Raw genomic sequence first — 24,691 nt, 5'->3', positions numbered from 1 at the left:
CGTTTGATTTAGCCGTTATAGTCTTAACTGGAATATTGGTCAAAGATTACCCATTTTGGCCTCAAGACCAAAAGGATGATTTGGTTTGGACTACAGAACTAAAACAAAAATATACCCACCATATATCTGATTTGTCAAGTTGTTTGCACGGTTTCTATTTATGGGCAGAAACAAAAAAGGATAATGGGAGATCATAATAAAAAAAAATCAGGAGATTGATTTATATGCGAGCCACATCAAGCAAAACCGATTCTAACTCTACTTAGGATAACTATTGGATGCAAATTTTCAGCCAAAAACGATAAGAGTTGCTCCTTTTAAAAACTAAAGATCGGCGTATGTGGGAGCTGTATCAGTGTATCTGTTCTATTTTAGTTTGAATTATGTTACAACATAAATTGAACTTGGCAAACTTTTCAATATACATAATATATTTTAAACGTTTGACCAAGGCGTATTTAATAAGGTGGCCGCATCGGCGAATTGCTACAAAAACCGATCTGTTTTGGGAACTTGATATGTCAAAATTTGTAAACAGGGCGAAGAATATTCGATTCACCTTGACATTTAAACTTCTCGGAAAATTTGCTTCGACCAATCAGAGCAACAAGAAAAAAGTTTATTAATTTTTGAGTGTCTACCAAGAAAGCACATTTAAAAATGTTTAAAATTCCAATTAGCTCCAGTGGTTTTACCCACAAAACCACCAATATGGCAGGCTTAAATAGTTTTCATTAGGTTATAGTTGCCGTACATAGTTACCAAGTGACTGCTGATGTTGATAGGAGGGATAATTAACGTATGGATTAAATAGGAAGGTGGGGTTGTGTACCCCTTTTTGGCTCTTGGATATTTGTGGGATATTCAGGTCATTTGAAAAGGACGGTTAAAGTTTGTTGGCTACGAGAATGATGTTGTCATCATGGTGTGCGGCCGTTCAGAGTACATATGATATGCTTCTAAAATTGGCCAATGGGCATCACGTAAACCCCCGAAGGACTAAGTTGATACTATTCACCAATCCTAGGTAACTTGGTATGTTCAGGGAACCTCTCCTAAATGTGATGGAGCTGCCCCTCTCTCTACTAAAAGTCCTGAAAAGCCATTGCTATGCCAGGACTTTGACCTTGCACTGGACACATGGTGAATTTAAGCTTGATCTGCGGGGATTCGGCCGGGCCGAATAATGGGAACCGACCACCATGGATTCTGCAAAAAATGTATACAAAATAAATTTAGTTGAAGGGCATAATTTTATTCTACATACCAAACGTCTATCAAAACAGCAAAAATTAAAGCTTCTAGGAACCGAACAAGGATGAACGAAAGACCAATTTACATTGGAGCTATATCAGGTTATATACTGATGTGGACCGTATTTGGCACAGCTGGTGGAAGTCGTAACAGAAGACCGCATGCTAAATTTCACCCAAATCGGCTTGTAAAGCCTCAGTAAGTCAAAACGGGCGATCGGTTCACATGGGAGCTATATCAGATTATTGACCGATTTGGAACGTATTAGGCAGAGATGTTGGAAGTCATAACAGAATACCACATGCCAAATTTCAGCCGAATTGGAAAAATATTGCGGCTTGTAAGGAGTCAAGAAGTAAAATCGGGCGATCGGTTTATATGGGCCTACATCAGTTTATTGACCGATTTTGACCGTACTAGGCAGAGTTGTTGGAAGTCATAACAGAATACCACATGCCAAATTTCAGCCAAATCGGAAAAAATTGCGATGTGTTGCTAAGAGCACTCAAGAAGTCAAATCGAGAGATCGGTTCATATGGGAGCCATATCACGTTATAGACCGATTTGGACCGTACTAGGCACAATTGTTGGAAGTCATAACAACACAACATGCAAAATTTCAGCCAAATCGGGCAAATATTAGGGCTTGTAAGGGCTCAAGAATTCAAATCGGAAGATCGGTTTATATGGGAGCTATATCTGGTTATAAACCGATTTGGACCGTAGTTTACACAGTTGTTGGCAGTCATGAACGAGCACGACATGCCAAATTTCAGCCAAATCGCAAAAAAATTGTGGCTTCCAGGTGCTCAAAAATTTAAATCCGGAGATCGGTTTATATAGGAACCATATCACGTTATAGAACGATTTAGACCGTAGTAAGCACAATTGTTGGAAGTCATAACAAAACACTACATGCTAAATTTCAGCCAAATCGGGCAAAAATTAGGGCTTACAGGAGCTCAAAGAGTCAAATCGGGAAATCGGTTTATATGGGAGCTATATCAGGTTCTAGACCGATTGTAGTCATACTTGGCACAGTTGCTTGGAGTCATAACAGAACACCACATGCAAAATTTTAGTCAAATTGGAAAAAAATTGCGGCTTCCAGGGTCTCAAGAAGTCAGATCGGCTTATATGGGAGCTATATCCAAATCCGAACCGATATAGCCCATTTGCAATCCCCAACGACCTACATCAATGTAAAGTATCTGTGAAAATTTTCAAGCGACTAACTTTACGCGTTCGACATCTATCGTGATTTCGACACACGAACGAACGGACATGGCTAGTTCAAATCAAAATGTCGAGACGATCAAGAATATATATATTTTATGGGGTCCTAGATCAATATTTCGAGGTGTTACAAACGGAATGACTAGATTAGTATGCCCCCATGCTATGGTGGTAGGTATAAAAGCTTTATATTTGTCACAAACTCTAGCAAAAATTTATCGCAAAAAACATGTACTTTTATCGCAAACAAAGTCCAGCGTTTGTCGGAAAAGAAGTTCACTTGGCGAAAATTTCCTTATGTCAAACGAATTATTTTTTCGCGTGTAGACTTTTCGCCTGTATATGTTATGTAGGGTCAAAAGTGGATACTTCGATGTGTAACTAAGGGAATAACAAAATAAATATACTTCCCATTCTATGGTGGTGGGTATAAAAACCAATATCTCTTCTGAAGGTCTCGAAAAACTTTATCGATTCATTCTTTAGAGCAGAAATAAATAGTTCTCTGGCAAATTGGTTCAAGAATAAGATATTTTATTCTTGAGATATCTTTCGAGAGAGGTAATCTAGCTGATCGAAATTTCGCAATAATGCTTATAATTGATGTAGGTCGGTAGGGATTGTAATTAGCCCAATCCTCTCCGGTTCCATTATGATCAATTATCAATCCCAAGAATTTATAATTTTAGAAGCGGAAATGGTTCATTTGAAGGTTAGATATATATTTATGGAACTTTAAATCATTTTTATTTGGTTTGGGCTCACTGACTTTAATGCACTGAAATTGAAAGCAGTACCACGTATTATCAAGCGTTAATTGTATTTAAAATCCTAAAAGTTGTATACATTCATTGAAATTCCTAAATTTCTTATTGAGGGTGGGTACAACAATTAAGGCATTGTTTTCTTTTAAAGGAAATACAAATATCACTTACCCTCATTAAAGGAAGTTGTTAAGCATCAACACATTAACCACAAAATGGAGATATAATTTTCAATATAGTTAAACTATTTGACGATCACGATATCAAAGTCTGGTAATACAATACCTTCTATTCACTTGAACTCAATAAGATTTCAATTAATTTCTATACCAAAAACTAAGATTCAAACAAAGAAATTCTGTAGAAATCCTTGGCCGTTGGGTGCGGAGCGCTATAAATTGCACTTTCCGCATCCAACAATGGAAACGGCAAAACAATACCAAGAGCAAAAGTGTGTACGCGCATGCGCGAATACAAAGCCCAGAATGTGGTTTCCTAAAACCACACGCACACGTTTAACAACAGTTTTTCTTTGCCTTGGTGAAATCAAAAGAAATAGGAACGCATTAGGGAAAGAGTATGTTGAATTGGGAAGGAATCTGGAAAAACTTGTGATTCCAAATACAAAATTTCAATAAAATATTATACTTTGGCAATTATTGCAAAAGTAATGTGCGTAGAGAAAATGTCATGTCAATATCAAATCAATTGTTTTATATAAGCAAACACTGTCTTATAATCTGCTGCGATGTTTTACTTTACTTAAATTGTCTATGACAGAACATTTGTCACATTAGCCGAACTTTTAGATTTCCAAGCGCCTCGATCATCTGCGCCCTTCACCAATCTCTGACACAAAGTTTCAACATGTCTATCTTCACTTGATCTTTCCCATAGGAGTTTTGGTCGTCATGGCTTGCGAATAAAACAGACCTTCTTCATTCATTGATACGTTTAACTATGTTAGCGTCCTCATACAGTTCGTGGTTCATACGATGCCGATATTCTCCATCAATGCTAACTGGTCCATTAATTTTATGAATAATCTTTCTCTCAAACTCTTCCTCCTTTGCTTTCACAAGTACCCATGCCTTGGAACTACAGCTAATGAGTGCCTTGTATAGTGGAATTTTCGTCCGTCGAGAGGCCTTTTTATACCTACCACCGAAGGACGGGGGTATATTCATTTTGTCATTCCGATTGCAACACACCGAAATATCTATTTCCGACCCTATAAAGTATATATATTCTTGATAAGCGGAAAAATCTAAGACGATCTAGACATGTCCGTCCGTCTATTTGTTGAAATCACGCTACAGTCTTTAAAAATATAGATATTAACATGAAACTTTGCACAGATCCTTTTTTTGCCCATAAGCAGGTTAAGTTCGAAGACGGGCTACATCGGACTTTATCTTGATATAGCCTCCATATAGACCGATCCGCCGATTTAGGGTCTTAGGCCCATAAAAGCCACACTTATTATCCGAATTTGCTGAAATTTGAGACAGTGAGTTAAATTAAGCCCCAACACATCCCTCTTCAATTTGGCTCAAATCGGTCCAGATTTGGATATAGCTGTCATATAGACCGATCCGCCGACTTTGGGTCGTAGGCCCATAAAAGCCATATTTATTATCTGATTTTGCTGAAAATTGGAACAGGGGGCTATGTTAGGTCCTTCAAGATCGGTTCAAGATAGGTTTATTTTTAGATATAACTACTAAAAAGATCAAAATTTTGTTATACACAATTGAACAATAACATGCACTTATTAGTATTTGGTCCAAATCGGAACATATTTCGATATAGCTGTTATGGAGCATAAGGTACTCATTATTCACCGGATTTTGACGAAAGGTGGTTTACCTATATACCCGACGTGGTGGGTATCCAAAGTTCGGCCTGGCCGAACTTAACGCCTTTTTACTTGTTCTATACTGCTTGCTTTAACCAATGTGGCTTTTGTTTGCAAAATAGAGATAGTCAGCAACTTTATTTACCTCGACACCGTCGAAACCGAAATGAATAAAACCAGTTTTAAAATAAAGCGAATAATAAGCTTCATTTTAAAACTTGGTTCCCAACATTTTTCATTTTCTTTATCTGCGCGGTTGTCACATTTTTCATTCTCTTTATCTGCATGGTCCATTTTGTTTTATCTCCATTTACTGCCAGAACCACCTTCATAGATTTTCGTTCGATTCTTTCAAAGGCAGCAGTTACTATTTTTTTCTGATGGTCTCGCCAGGATTTGAACCCAGACGTTCAGCGTCATGGGGAGACATGGTAACCTCTGCGCTACGGTGGCCCCATACCTATTGCATTTTGTATAATTTTTCCAGCAGTATATTAAAGAGATATCACTGCCTGAAACCTCGTATTGAATGCTTCAGCGACATTCTTTGATATTCCTACTGACGAACATGCATCAGCAAGTATCATACTGCAGAGTCTTATTATTTTCCAGGGATATAAAACACATACATGGCTTGAGATTACTTTGACTGTAAATGGTTATTGAAGCGATGGTAAATATTGACCGTTTCTTTTGGGGTGTTTTCCAGGATTTGGCGCATTGTCAAATTCTACCCATTGTTGGATTTACCAGGTCTAAAGCCGCATTAATGCAAATGCAAATTTGCCCATGAACATTCCATTAAGGAATAGGGACAAACTTCTCCCATAGCAAAAAGTGCTGTCCGATTCAAGTTAAAGCTCAATGATAAGGGGTCTCCTTTTTATACACGTGTCCGAACGGCTTGCTGCAGTGCTGCACCTCTTTTTGGGGAGAAATTTCTACATGGCAAAGTACCTCACAAATATCACAACCACAGGAATAACTGCCGCTGTGCCTTATCAGCGTTTCGCCAACGGTCTTAAATAGTTCAGCGGGTAACCCATCAGTTCATGTTGCCTTGTTGTTCTTCAGTCAGGCCACTGCTACTAAAAGGTTAACATTCTTTACAATCAGGCATTGGTTCTGTGGTTTTCTTTTCTCGCAATTGTCAACCAATAGCAGCTGGGCTAAACTTTTGAACAATGATTTCATAGACGACTCCCATCTTACTTTATTAAATTTAGTTTTATTCGGTTTGTGCATTGATATTGATTCCAAAAAAATTATCCCCTTCTCAAAATTTTCCGACCGTTCGACCAAAGATTTTTCATGTCATCATCACGAACGATTTTATATCATGGACGAGGTAACGTTCGGATTTTCTTTCTATGCGCTCGTAGAAAATATCCTTGGTCTGCTTGTCCTTGTCTTCCGTCGGGGCATGGCCTGATGTTAAATAACTAGCCTCTTAAGCGCCGGAGTAAAGCTGTAGAAAGAAAGTGTCATTTGGTCCAATTTAATTTTCGCTCATCCACATCCTAGAATTGATCTTCTTAAAACAGTCAAATTGCACATGAGTATGTGCGCATACTCATGTGCTTTCTAAAATCCTTCATCAGAATAAACCAACATTTCAAATCCTTTTTTAATTGCATCTGTTCGTGCAGCACCCCACGGCGTAAAATTCCTACCAGAGCAAAAAAAAAAAAAAAACAATACAGTTCCACTTCTCAGCGATATTAGTTTTCGTTGAAGGCTAGTGAGCGTTGTCGATTTACATGCCTCAATCAAAAACCATAGAAAGAATCAAAGAAATGTTGTAGCAATGGCAGTTTCCTCCACCACTCTGCTTAACAGCTTTTCAACAATTGACGACGACGAATTTCAAGGAAATACAAAAACAATTGCCTCAAACAAAAGAAACGATTGGAACATTTGTTGTAATATTCCACCAAGTGGTAACCCAAGCGACGGACACACGCCAAACTACCAACTTATCATGCACACGCACACAGCAATGATGACGAAAACCACGACATACTCCTTTTTTCAACATTAGCCAACATCATCATCATCCAGCTTCAGCCCTGAAGAATAACACACCTAAACAATCGCTCGATTTAAAACACACATTTCCATTTTATTCTTTAAATGTTTCTGTGACGAGAGCAGAAAGAAACCAACAACAAAAAACTACAAATTAAACAATGAGAATGATGAACATATACCCACACCTACTGAAGCTTACCTCTTGGCCCAAGAGCACACAAAACTGTTAAGGTTTTGTTTCAATCAACCCTACCACAACTTCCAGCACGACCAAAACCACCCCACCCCACCCTCTTTTCTTTAACAAAACCCCATGCGAACACCAATAGTTGTGGTGTTGTTTTCTTCTTGGCATTTGCCGTTGTTGTTGTCGTTGCTGTTGCTGTTGCAGAAATAACTTTTATTTCTCATTGGTTGTTTCAGTTAACAATAGAGAGCTTCCCATTGAAAACCACTTCAAATCAAATAGCAATACAAATTGTATACATACGTGGTAAGTTGTAGTGGTAACCTTCATGCACAAGCACTCGCACACACTCACCACTACCCAAACCCGTTCCAATTCAATATGGGAGCGTAATTACAGTGTTGTCAACTTTTGAATTTGGGTTTGCTAAGTTGGCGACTGTGAAAAAAAAGAAAACAAAATTTATTTTGTTTATAAATAAAACGGTATGTAAATGTGTTTGAAGGTTTTTTCTTCAAAGTTTCAGGGAATGTTCATAGTGATCTGGGGTTCAATTCTCTTTCATATGAAATCATGCTGAAAAAATTTCTTTTTATATCCATAGGAAGGGGGCATACTTATCTAGTCATTTCGTTTGTAACACATCGAAATATTCGTCAAAGACCCCATAAATTATACATAATCTTGATCGCCTCGACGTTCTGAGTCGATCTAGTCATGACCGTCCGTCCGTCTGTCGAGATCACTATAGGGTCAATGTGGGGCTCAAATGAAGAGTATTGGGAAGCAGAGCACGAAATTGATACCAATTTTCGGGACAAATTTTCTGGGGGTCTATCCCTTCCCAAAAACACCCCACAAACAGCAATTATGTATTGACCAACATTATATGGGGCTCAAGAAAAGGTATTCGCGAGTAGAATACGAATCTGATATCCAAATGTGGGACCATGTATTTGGGACACCGCCCCTTCCCCAAGACTGCAAATTTACCGACCAAATAAAAGGCATTTGAGATTAGAAAACGAATATGATAACCAATTTTGGGGCCAAGTGATTAGGGTACGCCTTTTCCCATAAACTTCCCTATAACCAATGGCAATATGGGGTTAAAATAAACGGTATTTGAGAGAACAGCACGATGCGGATATTTTTTTCAGGGCCAAGTGTCTGGAGACCAACTCAACCCGAAAACACCCATAAAACGGACATACTTATTTACGGGTCAAGGCAATATGGAATCAAATGAAATGTATTTGGGAGTAGATCACGAAATTTATACCCACTTTCGGAACCACGTTTCTGGGGGTCCACACCACCCCCTAAACCCACCGACCGCCACCCTGGGAGACTTCTTACTCCCATAATCCCCATGAGAATATCGGGCTCAAATAAAGTGTCTTGAGAATGGAGTACATCTAACATCCAAACTTAAATGACCCTAAATCCGTTGAGCGAATTCATAAATCAGTAAAGATCATATGGGATTCAGATAAAGGCATTTAAATTGTTTCACTGTTAGCCAATCGATATACATACAAATACTATTTTCGTAGCAGGGTATTTCACTAAAACTCTTTAATTGTCAAAAATTAATATTTAACGGATAATTTTGTTGCATATAAAGTAGAAGAAGGCGCAGTGAAGCGGGCCCTGTCCAGCTAGTTTCCTAAAAAAAAACATATTTCGATAAAAAAAAACTCCCTGAAATTTTCACTGTTTAATTGGTGTTCCGATTTGCAACAAAGGCTGCACGGACGTCGAGTTGTCTAATAAATACAATTCACTTGTTCAGGCTTTCAAATAGAATACTGGTTTTTTCCAAATATATGAAGAGCGATCTAGACTATATATGACAAGGATGTCGAAAAGCCTTATATAGACCACTTTGCCAAATTTCAATGAAATCGGATAATAAATGCACCTTTTATGGGATGAAGGCCTATAATCGGAAGATATGTCTATATGGCGACTATATCAAAATATAGCCGGATATTGACCCTACTCGGTACGCATGTCGACGAGCCTTACGCAATACATTGCGTCATGTTTCAGCCAAATCTGATAATAAATGCGCCTTTTATGGCCCCATGACCTTAATTCGGGAGATCAGTCTATATTGCAGCTATATCCAAATATACCCGATCTTGACCATACCCGGTGCGAAAGTCAGGGAGCCTAACGCAACACATTGTGCAAAATTTCGGATAATAAAAGTGACTTTAATGGGGCCAAGACCTAAAATCGGCAAATCGGTATATATGGAAGCTATATCAAGATATAGTCCGATATAGCCCATCTTTGAACATAACATGCCTTTAGACAAAAAAGAATCTAACCAGCTAATACAGGTTATGAACCGAGTTAGACCATATTTAGCACAGTTGTTGAAAGTCATAACAAAACACCTCATACAAAATTTAAGCAAAATCGGATATGATCTGCGCCTTCTAGAGGCGCAAGAAGTCAAGATCCGACATAAGTTTATATGGCAGCTATATCAGGTTATGAACCGATTTATGCCATGCATACCACAGTTTTTAAAACTCATTACAAAACACCTCATACGAAATTTCAGCCAATACGAAGATTTTCTCCGTATAAAGGCTCAATTATTAAGATCCGAGATCGATTTATATGGCAGCTGTATCAAAAGATGAGATCAGTTTATATGGGAGCGAATACAGGTTATGAACCGAGTTAGACCATATTTAGCACAGTCGTTGAAAGTCATAACAAAACACCTCATACAAAGTTTGAGCAAAATCGGATATGATTTGCGCCGTTTAGAGGCGCAAAAAGTCAAGATCCGACATAAGTTTATATGGCAGCTATATCAGGTTATGAACCGATTTATGCCATGCATAGCACAGTTTTTGAAACCCATTACAAAACACCTCATACAAAATTTCAGCCAGCAGGGATAAGAATTGCTCCGCATAGGGGTATATATTAGTATACCCCTATGGTGGAGAGTATACAAAATTTTAGAAGTTAATTTTGTAAAATTTTTTTTTCTTTTTTTTTTTTGAATAAGGATGGCTTAAAAAAATGTCCCACATTTTATTTCGTCGACACAGTGGCAGTTCAATTCGCCAGATGCCAATCCGATGGAATTTTTTATTAGAACCAGTTCTGAATCGCTAAAGAAAGCCATTGTACAGGAATGGTTTAAAATACCGGCAGATGTTTGAAAATTTTTTCTAATGGTCTCGCCAGGATTCGAACCTAGTCGTTCAGCGTCATAGGCGGACATGCTAACCTCTGCGCTACGGTAGCCTAATGGCCACATTTGTCATGTAATAACTCTCAACATTGATATGTCCGATTAAAATTCAATCAAACAGTACTCATTGACTTGTGAGAAATTTTTTCTTTCTTTCTTTATGGCATTCTCATCCTACATTTGTCCGACCTTAATATATCCCAGCCCTCTTATTTACCATCAACACAAGATGTACCCAAGGTCCATAGTGGTAACTACTCCTAATACTGATATAACTTATTTACATTATTGATACACTTTTATTCAAATACTTATACATATATTTAATATTATAGTCTTAATCCAAATTGGTAACACTGCCCAGCATCCTGTGATGTGGTAGTGTGAGTGAATATTTAATACATAGTGGTATAAATGTGCAAAGTACCTTTAGTCCATTCATCTTAATGCGTTGTGAGCAAGCACCGTAAAAGCACACTCTCGACACACACAAACACATAGTCACAGACAAAACCTCTCGACATGGAAGGAAATTCGTTGCTCATTGATACAGAGACAGAAGCGCGCACACAACTAAAGTGGCAGCAAGTCCCTGATTGACATTCAGGATACATAAAACAGAGAAACAATTGCTGCTTTAAGCACAACTGCCACAACTCAATGTTCACAAAAAATGCGCACACAACCCCTTCAGAGTAAGTAGAGTACAATAACAACAACAACAATAAACAAGAGCAATAAAATATATATGAATGCTCGTATACATATATATATATACATATATATATAAACTGCCATATAAAAACAATATCAACAGCAACTACAAAAATGAGGACAACTACAAGAACAAGGGCGATGCGAACAATCGAGGAACAATCAACCCCAAATAAAAAACAAAAACTCGAATACAAAAGGACCCCGACAACAACAGCAACAACAACAACAGAAACATTCAACTACATTTTGATTAAAATTTTATTTATTTGTCATTGTCTTCATTCGATGAAATCCTTCATCCTTGTTTTTATTGCTTCTGTAGTGGTATGGCCGATGGCTGCCGGTAAAAATGTCCTAGCAAATGATACTCGTCTGCTTGTTTTCTGTGGCCATTGTACCATTTGTACTCTAGCAGGATGTATCTCCAAATGCAAAGAAATTAATACAATATGTATAAAAATTCAGATGTCGATGATGATGATGACGATGGTACAGTAGTGGAGAATCATATCTCCGTGTTTAACCCTTCTGATATGCCCGTAGAACCATGTGACTACAATAAAGCACTCTATGTTGGGGGAGCTACAATTAAATGTACCACTCACGACTATTCAACGCCAACAGTGCTTGTGTGGATGTAAAAAGACAATAACGAAACTCTTCAATGATTCATTGAAATTAAAATAAAAATGGTATCCTTTTATATAGTTCCCATTCAATGATATTGTCACTGGAACTCTGTCGACCTTTTACCTTTTGTAATTCTCTTGAAAATGTGAATGGCACTTTGTCTTGGACATTTGAAGATACTCAACCATATGGTTTGAAATAAAGAAAACGAATGGCTTATAAGTATTTTAAGGAGGGAAATAAAATAACATTTTCACTAAATATAAGTAGCACATAGCAGCAATTGAGAAAACAAATGAAAACGCGTTAAGTTCAGCCGGGCCGAACTTTGGATATCCACCACCTCGGGTATATATATAAACCAACTTTCGTCATAATCCGGGGGAAAATGGTCCGGTCTGGACCAAATTCGATACGGATATTGAGCGGTCTAAAAAGTCTAAGTCATTGTTCAATTTTGTGGAACAGTGGTCTTTTTGGTAGCCATATCCGAATATAGAACCATCTGAACCATACACGGATATCGAAAAGCCTAACATTAGTCACTGTCTCAAATTTCAGCGAAATTGTATTTTAAATGCGCCTTTTATGGGCCTAAGACCTTAAATCGAGAAATCGGTCTATATGGCAGCTATTATATCCAAATCCGAACCAATCTGGGTTATATTGAAGAGGGCTGTCGAAAGGCCTAACACAATTCGATCCAAAATTTCGGCGAAATCGGACAATAAATGTGGCTTTTATGGACGTCAAACCTTAAATCGAGAGATCGGTCTATATGGCAGCTATATCCAAATAAATGGGCCTTTTATGGGCGTAAGACCTTAAATCGAGAGATCGGTCTATACGGCAGCTATATCCAAATCTGGACCAAATTGAAGAAGGATATGGAAGGGCCAAACACAAGTCACTGTTCTAAATTTCAGCAAAATCGGATAATAAATGTGGTTTTTACGGGCCTAAGACCCTAAATGGGCGGATCGATCTATACGGATATGGCTAGATTGTTTTAGATTTTTACGATGTTCAAGAATATATATATTTTATAGGGTCGGAAATAGATATATCGTTGTGTTGCAAACGGAATGACAAAATTAATATACCCCCATACTTCGGTGATGGGTATAAAAACGTTTGATTGATTGCATAAAGTTGACCAATTTTTAGAGCTTAATCTGCAATTATGGTTAGTTAAGATTCACAAAAATACCGCCAAAGCCCGGTCTAGAGGACCTCTGGCATCCCCAGCCCCATCCGCTAGCCATCTAAAAACACGATTACTGCAGCATGAACAAGAAGACAGAAACAAAGGCAGACGGTTGTAGGTACCGTATTGACCCGAGGGAGTGCTCCATCGACAAGGCCTGCCACCACAGTGTTCAACACACTGCTTCAACAACAACAACAGAAACTGACAACACCCTGATGACGACTTATGGATTTATGGCTTATGATTGGAACATGGAACATCAGAACTCTTAAGAATCACAACCTAAACATCCTTGGTTTAAGTCAAGTACGATGGATAAATCCGGAACTATCGATCTCCAAGGGTCTCCAATGTGGCTACCACTTCTGGGTGCAAAAACAAAGTGGGCTACCGAATGTGGCCTAGGTATAAACCCGTGCAAGACTGAAGTAGTTCTTTTCAGCAAGAGATACAAGTTGCCTACAACGGCACTTGTCTCCTTGGATGGGGAGAACGTTCCATTTACAGAAAGCGCAAAATATATGGGATTTTTGCTGAACAGGAAATTGAACTTCAAATCCAACATTTTGGAAAGGGCAAGAAAGGCCACTCTTGCCCTATATATCTGCAAGAGAGCCATTGGCAAAAGTTGGGGGTTTAGACCGCATGTCATGCATTGGGTAAATACTGCAGTTGTCAGACCTACAATGCTATATGGTGTTGTGGTCTGGTGGAAGGCGCTGCTCAATACTTACCGGATCCAAGGGATGGCTTGTTTGTGTATCACAGCCGCACTGAGGACGACACCATCTGGTGCACTGATTTTAATGCTACATCTTATGCCTCTGGACATTGTGGCTACCCAAATTGCAGCGACCACTGCCGTGAGGTTAAGGGAGCTTTCTCATTGGTCATATGAGGACTACAACACTGTGTTATGCTTGAAACAATATCCGATGTTCCAGGCGGTATGGATTACACCCTACCTGAGCCGCTTTTGATAAAAATTAATGTACCACTATTCCCGATAGAGGCGATTGGAACCACGACATCCCTGGTAACAGAAGTTACATAGACTTCTATACGAATGGTTCTAAACTAAACGACCAGGTGGGATTTGGGGTATACTGGTCATATCGAAAAGGTTAGAACTGGTCATATCGAAAAGGTTACCCGACCAATGCAGTGTGTATCAAGCAGAGATCCTTGCAATTAAAGAAGTGGTGGAATGGCTAAGATATAATGTCATTACGACGATTGGCATAAATACTTTCTCAGACAGCCATTAAATCCCTGGAGAACGTATTTCTGAACACAAAAATCGCCCCGACTGTCGCAAATCTCTCAACGAGTTGGCTGATCAGTTCAAAATTCACCTGTTCTGAGTTCCGGGCCACAGATATATCCCAGGGAATTGTAATGCGGACGAGCTTGCGAGACTCTTAGTCTCCTACCCTACACATTTCAGGGATACTGGAATCGGTGGTTATGCATCTAGCGACATGTAAGCTAAGTTTTCAGGACCAGGCCCGAAGGACAACGAATGATAGATGACCTAATCTAGACTTGAAGAGGTCTACTGCTTTGCTGCCATTGGCTAGAACTGACGTCTCAGCCATTGTCCGTCAGGACCAGTCACTGTCTAATCGGAAAACATGCTGACAGACTGAAGGTTGCCAGCAACGACTTTGGCAGAAGCTGTGAGAAGAGACTATAGAACACCTTCTGTGTGTGTGTGTCCTGCACTAGCAGTTAGAAGGAGTTCCACTTTAGGTTCTCATTTCATTGACAACCTGTCTGATTTAGCGGATGTGAATATTCGCAAGTTATTGGGCTTTTTAAAGCGTTCTGGAAGCTTCAACTGTGGGGTCTAGAAGGCATCTTCCTTCTTCTGTTCCTGTGGTATCACAATGGACTAAAACGTCTAAGTGAGCCTGAGACAGACTGCCACTTAAAACTAACCTAACCTACTCTAACATCCGCCGAGGTCAATCAAAATTGGTTCAGAATTGGATATAGCTCCCACTTTGTACCTATGGGGTAGGTGTAGGGTATTATAAAGTAGCAACCGCCCGACTTTTACCTTTCCTTACTGGTTTGTACGTAATTTATTCCCATTGTAAATAAAGAACATATATAAAGGGTGAATAGTGAATTGACATATTTGAATTTGATTTGTAAACGACCTCTTACACTTATCATAAGACCTTCACTGTCAATTTATTCAGAAATTCAAAATTTTCATCATGGTAAATTACACGAACAAACAACGTCTGCAAATCATAAAAATTTACTACCGATAAGTAGAATGCGTTATTGGTCAATTGAAAATCCAGATGAGCTTCACGAATAAACACTTTATCCACATAAACTAGCAGTTTGATGTGGCTTGCATGGCGACGGCTACATTGGGCCACACTTCTTCGTGGACGAGGCCAATTGTCACGTTAGCGTGAATGGACAAAGCTACCGCACCATGCTCACTGATTATTTTTAGCCTGAACTGGATGATATGGACCTGGACGACATGTGTCTTGCATGGCGGCGGCTACATTGGACCACACTTCTTCGTGGCCGAGGTCAATCTTCACGTAAGCGTAAATGGACAAAGCTACCGCACCATGCTCACTCATTATTTTTAGCCTGAGTTGGATAATATGGACCTGGACGACATGTGGTTTTAACACGAAGGTGCGACAAGCCACCCAACACAACTTACAGTCGATTTATTGAAGAGTAAGTTTGATGAGCCATGGAGGCCAACGTGGCGCAGAGGTTAGAATGTCCGCCTATGACACCAAACGACGGGATTTAAATTACTTTCGTGCAGCATGCAACACGTTTTTGACCGACTCGGAGTAATAGTCAAGACAAAAGTGACCATATCGACCAAAAGTGAATGGATTCTGAAATTTTGTTTACTTGCACACATTTTTGTCATTTGAGCCAATAGAAAATATTTTCAATCAAAAACAATTTTAGTCGTTTGAATTGGCCACACTTCGTGCCAGCTATCCTGTAGCAATCTAGTCATTCCGTTTTTTACACTTCAAAATATTGATTTGCAATACCATGGAGTGTATATATGCTTGATCGCCTTGGCATTCTAAGTCAATATAACCACCTTCGTCCGTCCGTCTGCTTGAAATTGATGAAGGCCATTGTGGATTGCCATATTGGTTCAGATTTTCATAGTGCTCCCATATAAAATGGTCCTTCTACTTGACTTCGTAGGTCACTATAAGCCGCAATTATTATTCGATTGGCAACGCTACATATGGTGTTTTTTTATGACTTCCAATATCCATGGTACAGCGGTCAAAAAAAGTATTCATCATTAGCAAAATTGATAATAAATTCACTTATTTTGGGCAATTGAAGAAAATTTAAAGTAAACAAATAATGCAGTTTTATGCAATAGTTTATTTTTCGTAATATGTTTTAAAATAAATTCAAAAAATAAATTTAATTAGCGCAAAAAATGCAATTTTATATAATAACACCAAAAACAGAACAAAAAAAGTATTCATCATTGATGTGCTATCATCAAAGTCAAATTCAAATATTATTTGGGAATCCCCCTTTTCTGTTTTTTTTAGTAAAGGAGGCTTTGCCCTTGACAGCAAATATTTAATTTCATTGAAAATATAGTTTTTGTCAAAATGGGTCGTAAGCAAAACGAGGTTTCTGATGAGGTAAAAGTTTTGATAATAAAACACCACAGGAATGGTTTAACTCAAAAAACTATCAGTGAAATATTAAATAGACCACGATCTACTATACAATCCATCATCAGAAAGTGGACAGAAACGAAAACTGTTGACAATAAACCAAGATCTGGTCGACCAAAAGCACTTTCAGTTGGAGATGTGCGTTGGCTAGTGCGGCAAGTTCAGAAAACTCCGAAGACAAATGCGACCATTCTTCGTAAAAACACTATGGAATATTTAGGGAAGGAAGTTACTACACAAACAATTCGAAATACACTCAAAAGGCATAGTTACAGAGGAAGAACTGCACGTAAGAAGCCCTTTATAAATAAAATAAACCGAGTGAAAAGGCTAAACTTCGCAAAAATGTATGTAAAACAGCCCGAATCATTTTGGAAAACAGTCATTTTTGCAGACGAGAGCAAGTTTAATCTTTTTGGGTGCGATGGAAAGGTCATAGTGTACAGAAAACCAAATACAGAGCTTGAAGAACGAAACACAGTTGCTACTGTAAAACATGGTGGAGGTGGTTTAATGGTTTGGGGGTGTATGGCGGCTTCAGGAGCGGGAAATCTTGAAATTATTAATGGAGTAATGGATCGTAAGTATTACATTGACATTTTAAAGAGGAATTTAAAAGATAGTGCTGTAAAACTTGGGCTTGGTAATAACTTTCAATATTATCAAGATAATGACCCCAAACATTCTGCTTTAAATACCAAGATGTGGATGCTGTATAACTGCCCCAAAGTCATTAAAACTCCTCCTCAAAGTCCCGACTTGAACCCAATTGAACATCTTTGGGAACATCTCGAACGCAAATTGAGAACGCGCAATTTTTCGAGCAAGAGTCAAATGCAACAGGTGATAATGGAGGAATGGACTAATATAGGCCAAAATATAAAATAAAATAATATAACGAGGTGGTCGAATAACAAAGTATTAATTTTTTTAAATTATGTTATTTATTTTTTTGTTTTTTTTTGCAATGATGAATACTTTTTTTGTTTAATTTTTTGTGTTCAGCTGTAAAATGGCCCTTTTTGTTCCAATAAATACTATTTTTTCTTTAAAAACAATGAAATTGTGTACATATATATCACACAAGCACTACTGCATCATTAGTTTAATATGTTTTTATTCCAATTGTCTTTTGTAGACTTATAAAAAAAAAAACATTGAATGATGAATACTTTTTTTGACCGCTGTATGTATTATCCAAATCGGAAATAAAAACTGCTCTCATGATTTGACATTTTGAGACCCTGGAAGTCGCATTTGTTATCAGAATTGGTTGAAATTTTCCACATAGTGTTCCGTTACGACTTCTAACAAGGACAATCCAAATCTGTGTATAACCTGATAAAGCTCCCATACAAACCGATCTCCTGATTAGTCTTGTACCCCAAAGAGCTTCAAATTTTATCTGATTTGGCAGAAATTTTATACATAAAGTAAGAATATGCCCAACAAATTAGTTAATTTGTGGGCATTACCAGCAGAATCCATGATATTGAAGCTCAACTTTGAAAGTTTTTACTTGTTTCTATTAGTGTACATAGACATTCAATATCAATATTTAAACATACAATACTTTATTAATGTTCCTGGTAAAAAAATAGGAGTAGTGTGATTTATTACTAAGGAATTCTTGAATGATTATGACATTATCTATTAATCAAGAAATATCGATGTAATTATAAGGGTCCTATTAAAATATTTGCACGCGTCGCTCAAAGTGTTCAACATAATCAAATTAAATAGGACACTCAACTCCCTCATCTCTTTCTTTCTCTCCTCGCAAAAACATTCAGACATGTTCTGTAACGCAGCAGAGGAGGGGCAAACGACGAAAAAGGACATTTTAAAAACATACAATGAACATAAAAAATATAACTTTATTCCATATAAATCCCCCAATATATGTGTCACACATTACCACACCATAGAGGATGAGAGAACATAAAAAGTCCACCAACCACAAATTGTGAACAAAATATGAAATCCTCAAAATTCCAACACGTGCCCTAATGGCCATTGTTGTAATGGATGCTGGATGTTGAATGTTTGCTTGTTAAGAATGTTGAGAAACGTGTTAACCAAAAACAAGAAAAAATAAACTCGAAAAGAACCAGTATAACAAAACCTCTCCAAAAAAGGAACAGAAATAATAAAACACATTTGACTTTTGTAACCAACATAACTATGTGGGAGATAATATGAATGTAGTCGTTTTGAGGGGGAGGTCCGAGAGCATTGGCGTAGAAAGGTTGAGAACATACAAAGATTCCCGCGGAAATAAAATTGGAAAAAAAAGTTCTAAAGAAATGTCATGATTTTTTCCAAATTTCCTAAAAAATTAAAAACTCTAAGGTTTTCCGAGTCGAGCTGAATGACCACACAGAGGAGAAATTTTTTTTAAATGAGTTTTGAAGAAAGGAATTGCCAGTTTTTCAAACAAAGTAGGACATATAACACACCATTGGTGGACGCGTTTAGATAAGTCGTTAGGTCATCTTCGACAAGCACCATAGTAATACATATCCGTCCGTGTACTTATAGTTGAAGATCATTAGCACAAAGACTATGTGAAATCTTAAGCGCTAACAACTAATAAACCGTTTAACTCTAAGCTAGTTTCCGAAAAAAAGTTCTAAAGAAATGTCATGATTTTTTCCAAATTTCCTAAAAAATTAAAAATTCTAAGGTTTTCTGAGTCGAGCTGAATGACACAGAGGAGATATTTTTTTAAATGAGTTTTGAAGAAAAGCAATTTCCAGTTTCTCAGACAAAGCAGGACATATAACACACCATTGGTGGACGCGTTTAGATAAGTCGTTAGGTCACCTTCGACAAGCACCATAGTAATGCATATCCGTCCGTGTACTTATAGTTGAAGATTATTAGCACAAAGACTATGTGAAATCTTAAGCGCTAACAACTAACAAACCGTTTAACTCTAAGCTAGTTTTTTTCCTGTGACAGAGAAAATAATAAGAATGTAAAACCATAGAGGAGCAGAGTTTAGCACATCCACCTATGACGCCAAACTCCTGGGATCAAATCCCGGCATGAACATAAGAAACATCTTTTGGCGGTGATTATCCCCTTACTAATGATGGCAACATTTGTGAGGTATCCTGTTATATGCACCCAAATTCGGCACGGACATTGCGTGGTCTAATAAATATTATTCACCGTTGAATTTTGTATTCGAAATTTCAGGTAATGAATAATTCTTTTATGAGCTTCAGACCCTTAATCGGCATATCGGTCTATATGACAGCTATATCTAAATACAGTCCGATCTTGACCATATTCGGGTCAGATGGCGAGTGGCCCAGAACTACTTGTTGTCTCAAATTTTAGCAAAATCGTATAAAAAATAAAGCATTTATGGGCTTCATACTCTTTTTCAGGAGATCGGTCTTTATGGCAGCTATATCTAAATATAGTCCTATTCGAACTATATTTGGGACGGATATCGGGAGACCTTAAAATACCAACTGTTTCAAATTTCAGAGAAACCAGATAAAAATTACAGCTTTTATGGGCTTCAGACACTTTATCGGCAGATCGGTCTATATGACAGCTATATCTAAATATAGTCCGAGCGAATTTGGGTAAAAAATAAAGCTTTTATGGTATTCAGACCCTTTATCATGAGATCGGTCTATATGACAGCTATATCTAAATATAGTCCGATTTGAACCATAATAGGGTCAGATGTCGGGAGGCTTAAAACTACCCACTGTTTCAAATTTCAGCGAAATCGGGTAATAAATAAAGCATTTATGGGCATTAGACCCTTTATGGTCCGATTTGGCCCGTTCAAGAACTTAACCAACGTGCTTCAAAGACGTATCTGTGCCAAAATTGCGCTATATATTTTAATTTTTGAAGGCTGTAGTGATTAGAACAGACGGACGTGCAGACGGACAGACACATGGACATCGTTAAATCGTCTTCGATTTTACGATGATCCGAAATATATGTACGTTTCTATCTTTGGCTTTCCTTTTCCACTTGCATCTCCGATCATTGAGCTCGTCTCGAAAGAGAAACAAACAAGAATAGTAAAATTTAATGATCTTCGCCCTAACTGGAAAAAAACTTGAAAAGCGAAATGTTCGGCAGAGCCCGGCCGGGATTCGAGCCTGGGCACACGGAGCAGCGGCAAGAGCCGTTACCGTTGTCTTAGCGTTCGAAGCCATCAATACAACTGCATAAAATCATGTATAGTACGGAAGAAGTGTAATTTGTCACAGAAAGAATGTCATTTCACAAAAATACATGCATTGGGAAAAAGTACAGCTAATAGACAGGGTTGTCGAGCGTGGTTAATGTGGTAATTGTATCATAGAAGCGTTTTCGCTTTTAATACGATTCAAATACAACATCCTAACGCACGGCCCTTGAAGCCATCACACCTAACATGGTTGAAAAGTCTTCTAACCAAAGACGAAACGCGTTCCATAGTGGTTGGTGTGTGTTGCTATCATTGGCTTTCCTTTTCCATTTGCATCTCCGATCATTGAGCTCGTCTCGAAAGAGAAACAAACAAAATTGTAAAATTTAATGATTTTCGTCCTAACAGGCAAAAAACTTGAAAATGAAAAAAAAAAATGAATTTTTGATAAAGTTTCCCAGAAATTAAATTTTGACAAAATTTCTTATGATGAATATCCAACAAAATGTTAAAAAAACTAATGAAGGATAAATTTGAAAGTTGATAGTAATATGAAAATATTTCTAAGTCCCTACATGTATTAAGAAAAAATATCTTATGGAAACATTTCTTCACCCCCAATGTGGTGATTTGTAATAAGGAAATAAAGCCACCTTTGTTACCAGGAGCAGGCAGGAGGTACTAGATGTTACCTTTGTATCATATATTAGGACTGGAAAGTGTTGGAAGACCAGCGCTTCTCTGATCATCGTTTTGATAGCTTTAGCCTTGGAGAAAATACTGCAGAAGTGGTCCCTCCGCTAAACAAAAGAAATGCGGATTGGAATAAATTTCGACACACATTCTGCACGACTATCCCCTCTAGACCTAAAAGGGACGTGGAAACTGCGAAAGACATAAACATAATGGTCAAGCGGATCACGAAGGCTCTAAATAACTCGCTTGTGTCAGCACGTCCTTTTACCAAGGGCCAAACAGCGGAAGGGTTGCCGAAACCCGCAAGCGCATCAGAAAGAGCTGAAAACGCTCCAAAACATGTCCTGGTGGAGATCAGCAGCTTCGTGGAGCATTTATCTGAGGCCTCTGAGAAAGATTCAATCTTCAAAACCTATCACGGTAGGATACATTCAGAAGTCCCAGAATCTATGGACAATGTCTAGTGAGAAAGCACTGGTACTACTCGTAGACACCCGTTTCCCGAGAAATTCTCCATCGGACAACGTGTTGCTTGTTAGGGAACGTCGGAGGTTTTTGAGGAAATTGTATCTGAGTCGAAAATTCTTTGGGCGATGAAAAGTTTGACTCCATTAATTTACTAGGACCTGATGACATATCACCGATTGAATTACGATGGTTGCCTTTTATATTTCGGGATTATAGAACACAAAAACAAATATTAATCATCGAAAATCGATTTATTGTTTTTCAAAATATTCCCCATTAAGATCTATACACTTTTGCATGGGTTTGAACCAATTGTCGAAGCACTTTTGCCACTCTGATTGAATTATCTCCAATACATGCATTCTGAACGCATCAACCGCTTCTTCAGATGTCAATAAACGTTGACCTCCCATTTTATTTTTTACGTACAAGAATAAATAGAAGTCATTCAGTGTCAAGTCAGGACTTTACGGCGGATGGTTGCAAAATAGACGACCTGGTTGGCTTTGACTCGTACTCTGAAGAACTTGGACTGGTCATTGCAGGGGAACTGGAATCGGTTGGCATGTCTCCCCTTTGAACGATTTGTTTCTACGCCTGTGTCCAAAGGGGAACAACATGCCATCAGAATAACACTTCTTGAAATACCAAAACGAAATCTATGACACATCATAACTTGTCGCACCACATCAAGAGCAGGGAAATATGGATATAATTTTCTTCCCCCTTTTTGAATGATGTATGGATGAAGGACAAAAAGTTAAACCCCAACTTGGAACACATTCATATTTATAATAGATATCAGATTGTTCTTTTTTTCATATTATGTATGCTTAAGTCCTTTCAGGACATTTCATTTCTTTGCAGTGTATCATTGCATACCCGTATCCCCCATTCTAAGAAATGAAAGGTCGTTAAAAGCACTCGACAGTTTGTTAGTGACCATAAAATATTTTCTTACTATCAAAAGCATCTTTCATTTGGCCTTTTTGATTCTTGTTTTTCATTTTTCTCCAACAAGAAGAAGTTGATACGAAATAAATTGAATATAAATGTTTTTGAATTGCTACAAGAAAAATTGTCATTACTGTCAAGGAGGCAAGGCGTCGTTTTTTTACCTTATTAACATATGCCAGACAACCCTTGCTGTAAGAATGGATGAGTCGTTTTGGAAAAAGGATACGAAAAAGGAAATACTTAAAATACTGTGAAATTTTGTGGAAAAAAAGTTATTGGCATATTATTCAAATAAATTGCATATCTCAAATGTAATCAGAAAGTGTCAATGTTATGGGCAAATAAAAAGAGGTTGCAAAAGCAAAGCAAAAAGGATAATGGCAGTACAGTGGTACATTAGATGACTTATGGTGAAATTGCCAATATTGAAAAAGTTTATTGAAGAAAGTATAAAATTGTGTATTTTAGTAGCAAAAAAAAAAAAGAAAAAAAAAGTAAAAACGCGCTAAGTTCGTCCGGGCAGAACTTTGGATACCCACCACCTCGGGAAAATACGTAAACCACCTTTCGTCAAAAACTGGAAAAAAATTTATACATTACGCCCCATAGCAGCTATATAGAAATATGTTCCGATTTGGACCAAACACTAATAAGTACAAGACATTGTTCAATTGTGTATGGCCAAATATTGGTCTTTTTAGAAGCTCTATGTAAAAATAAAACGATCTGAACCGACACAGATGTCAAAAAGCCAAACATAGGTAACTGTGTCAAATTTAGTGAAGTCCGATTATAAATGAGCCTTTTATGAGGCCAAGATTTTAAATCGAAAGATTCCTCTATATGACAGCTATATCCAAATCTGGACTGATCTGAGCCAAATTGAAGAAGAATGTTGAGGGGCCTAACTTAACTCACAGTCCCAAAAATTCGGCGACATCAGACAATAAATGCGCCTTTTATGGGCGCAAGACCTTTAATCGAGACATCGGTCTATATGGCAGCTACATTCAAATTTGGACTGATCTGTGGTATATTGCAGAAATTTGTCGAGGGGCTTAACATAGCTCACTGTTCAAATTTCGGACAATAAATGCGCCTTTTATGGGCCCAAAACCTTAAATAGAGAGATCGATTTATATAGCAGCTATATCCAAATGTCGACCGATTTAGGCCAAATCAAAGAAAGATGTCGAATGGTCTAACACAACTCACTGCCCCAAATTTCAGCAAAATCGGATAATAAACGTGGATTTTATAGGCGCAAGACCTTAAATCGAGAGATCGATCTATATGGCAGCTATATTCAAATCTGGACCGATCTGTGCCATATTACAGAAAAATGGCGTGAGGCTTAACTTAACTCACTGTCCCAAATTTCGGCGACATCGGATAATAAATGCGCATTTTATGACCCCAAAACCATAAATCGAGAGATCGGTCTATATGGCAGCTATATCCAAATCTGGATCGATCTGGTCCAAATCAAAGATGGATGTCGAAGGGCTTAACACAATTCACTGTCCCAAATTTCAACAAAATCGGAAAATAAATGTGGCTTTTATGGGCCTAAGACCCT

General features: G+C 37.9%; 1 protein-coding gene across 1 annotated transcript in view; it reads right to left on the bottom strand.

Annotated features, from left to right (window-relative positions):
- LOC106080610 (uncharacterized) overlaps nucleotides 1–24,691 on the bottom strand; it is a 335,328-nt gene that overhangs the window by 156,612 nt on the left and 154,025 nt on the right. The gene's annotated exons all lie outside the window — the stretch shown is intronic.

This window comes from Stomoxys calcitrans, chromosome 2, assembly GCF_963082655.1.
Source record: "Stomoxys calcitrans chromosome 2, idStoCalc2.1, whole genome shotgun sequence".
NCBI lineage: Eukaryota > Metazoa > Arthropoda > Insecta > Diptera > Muscidae > Stomoxys > Stomoxys calcitrans.
Note: the sequence above shows the minus strand (reverse complement) of the source record. Positions and strands in the feature narration are given on the sequence as shown.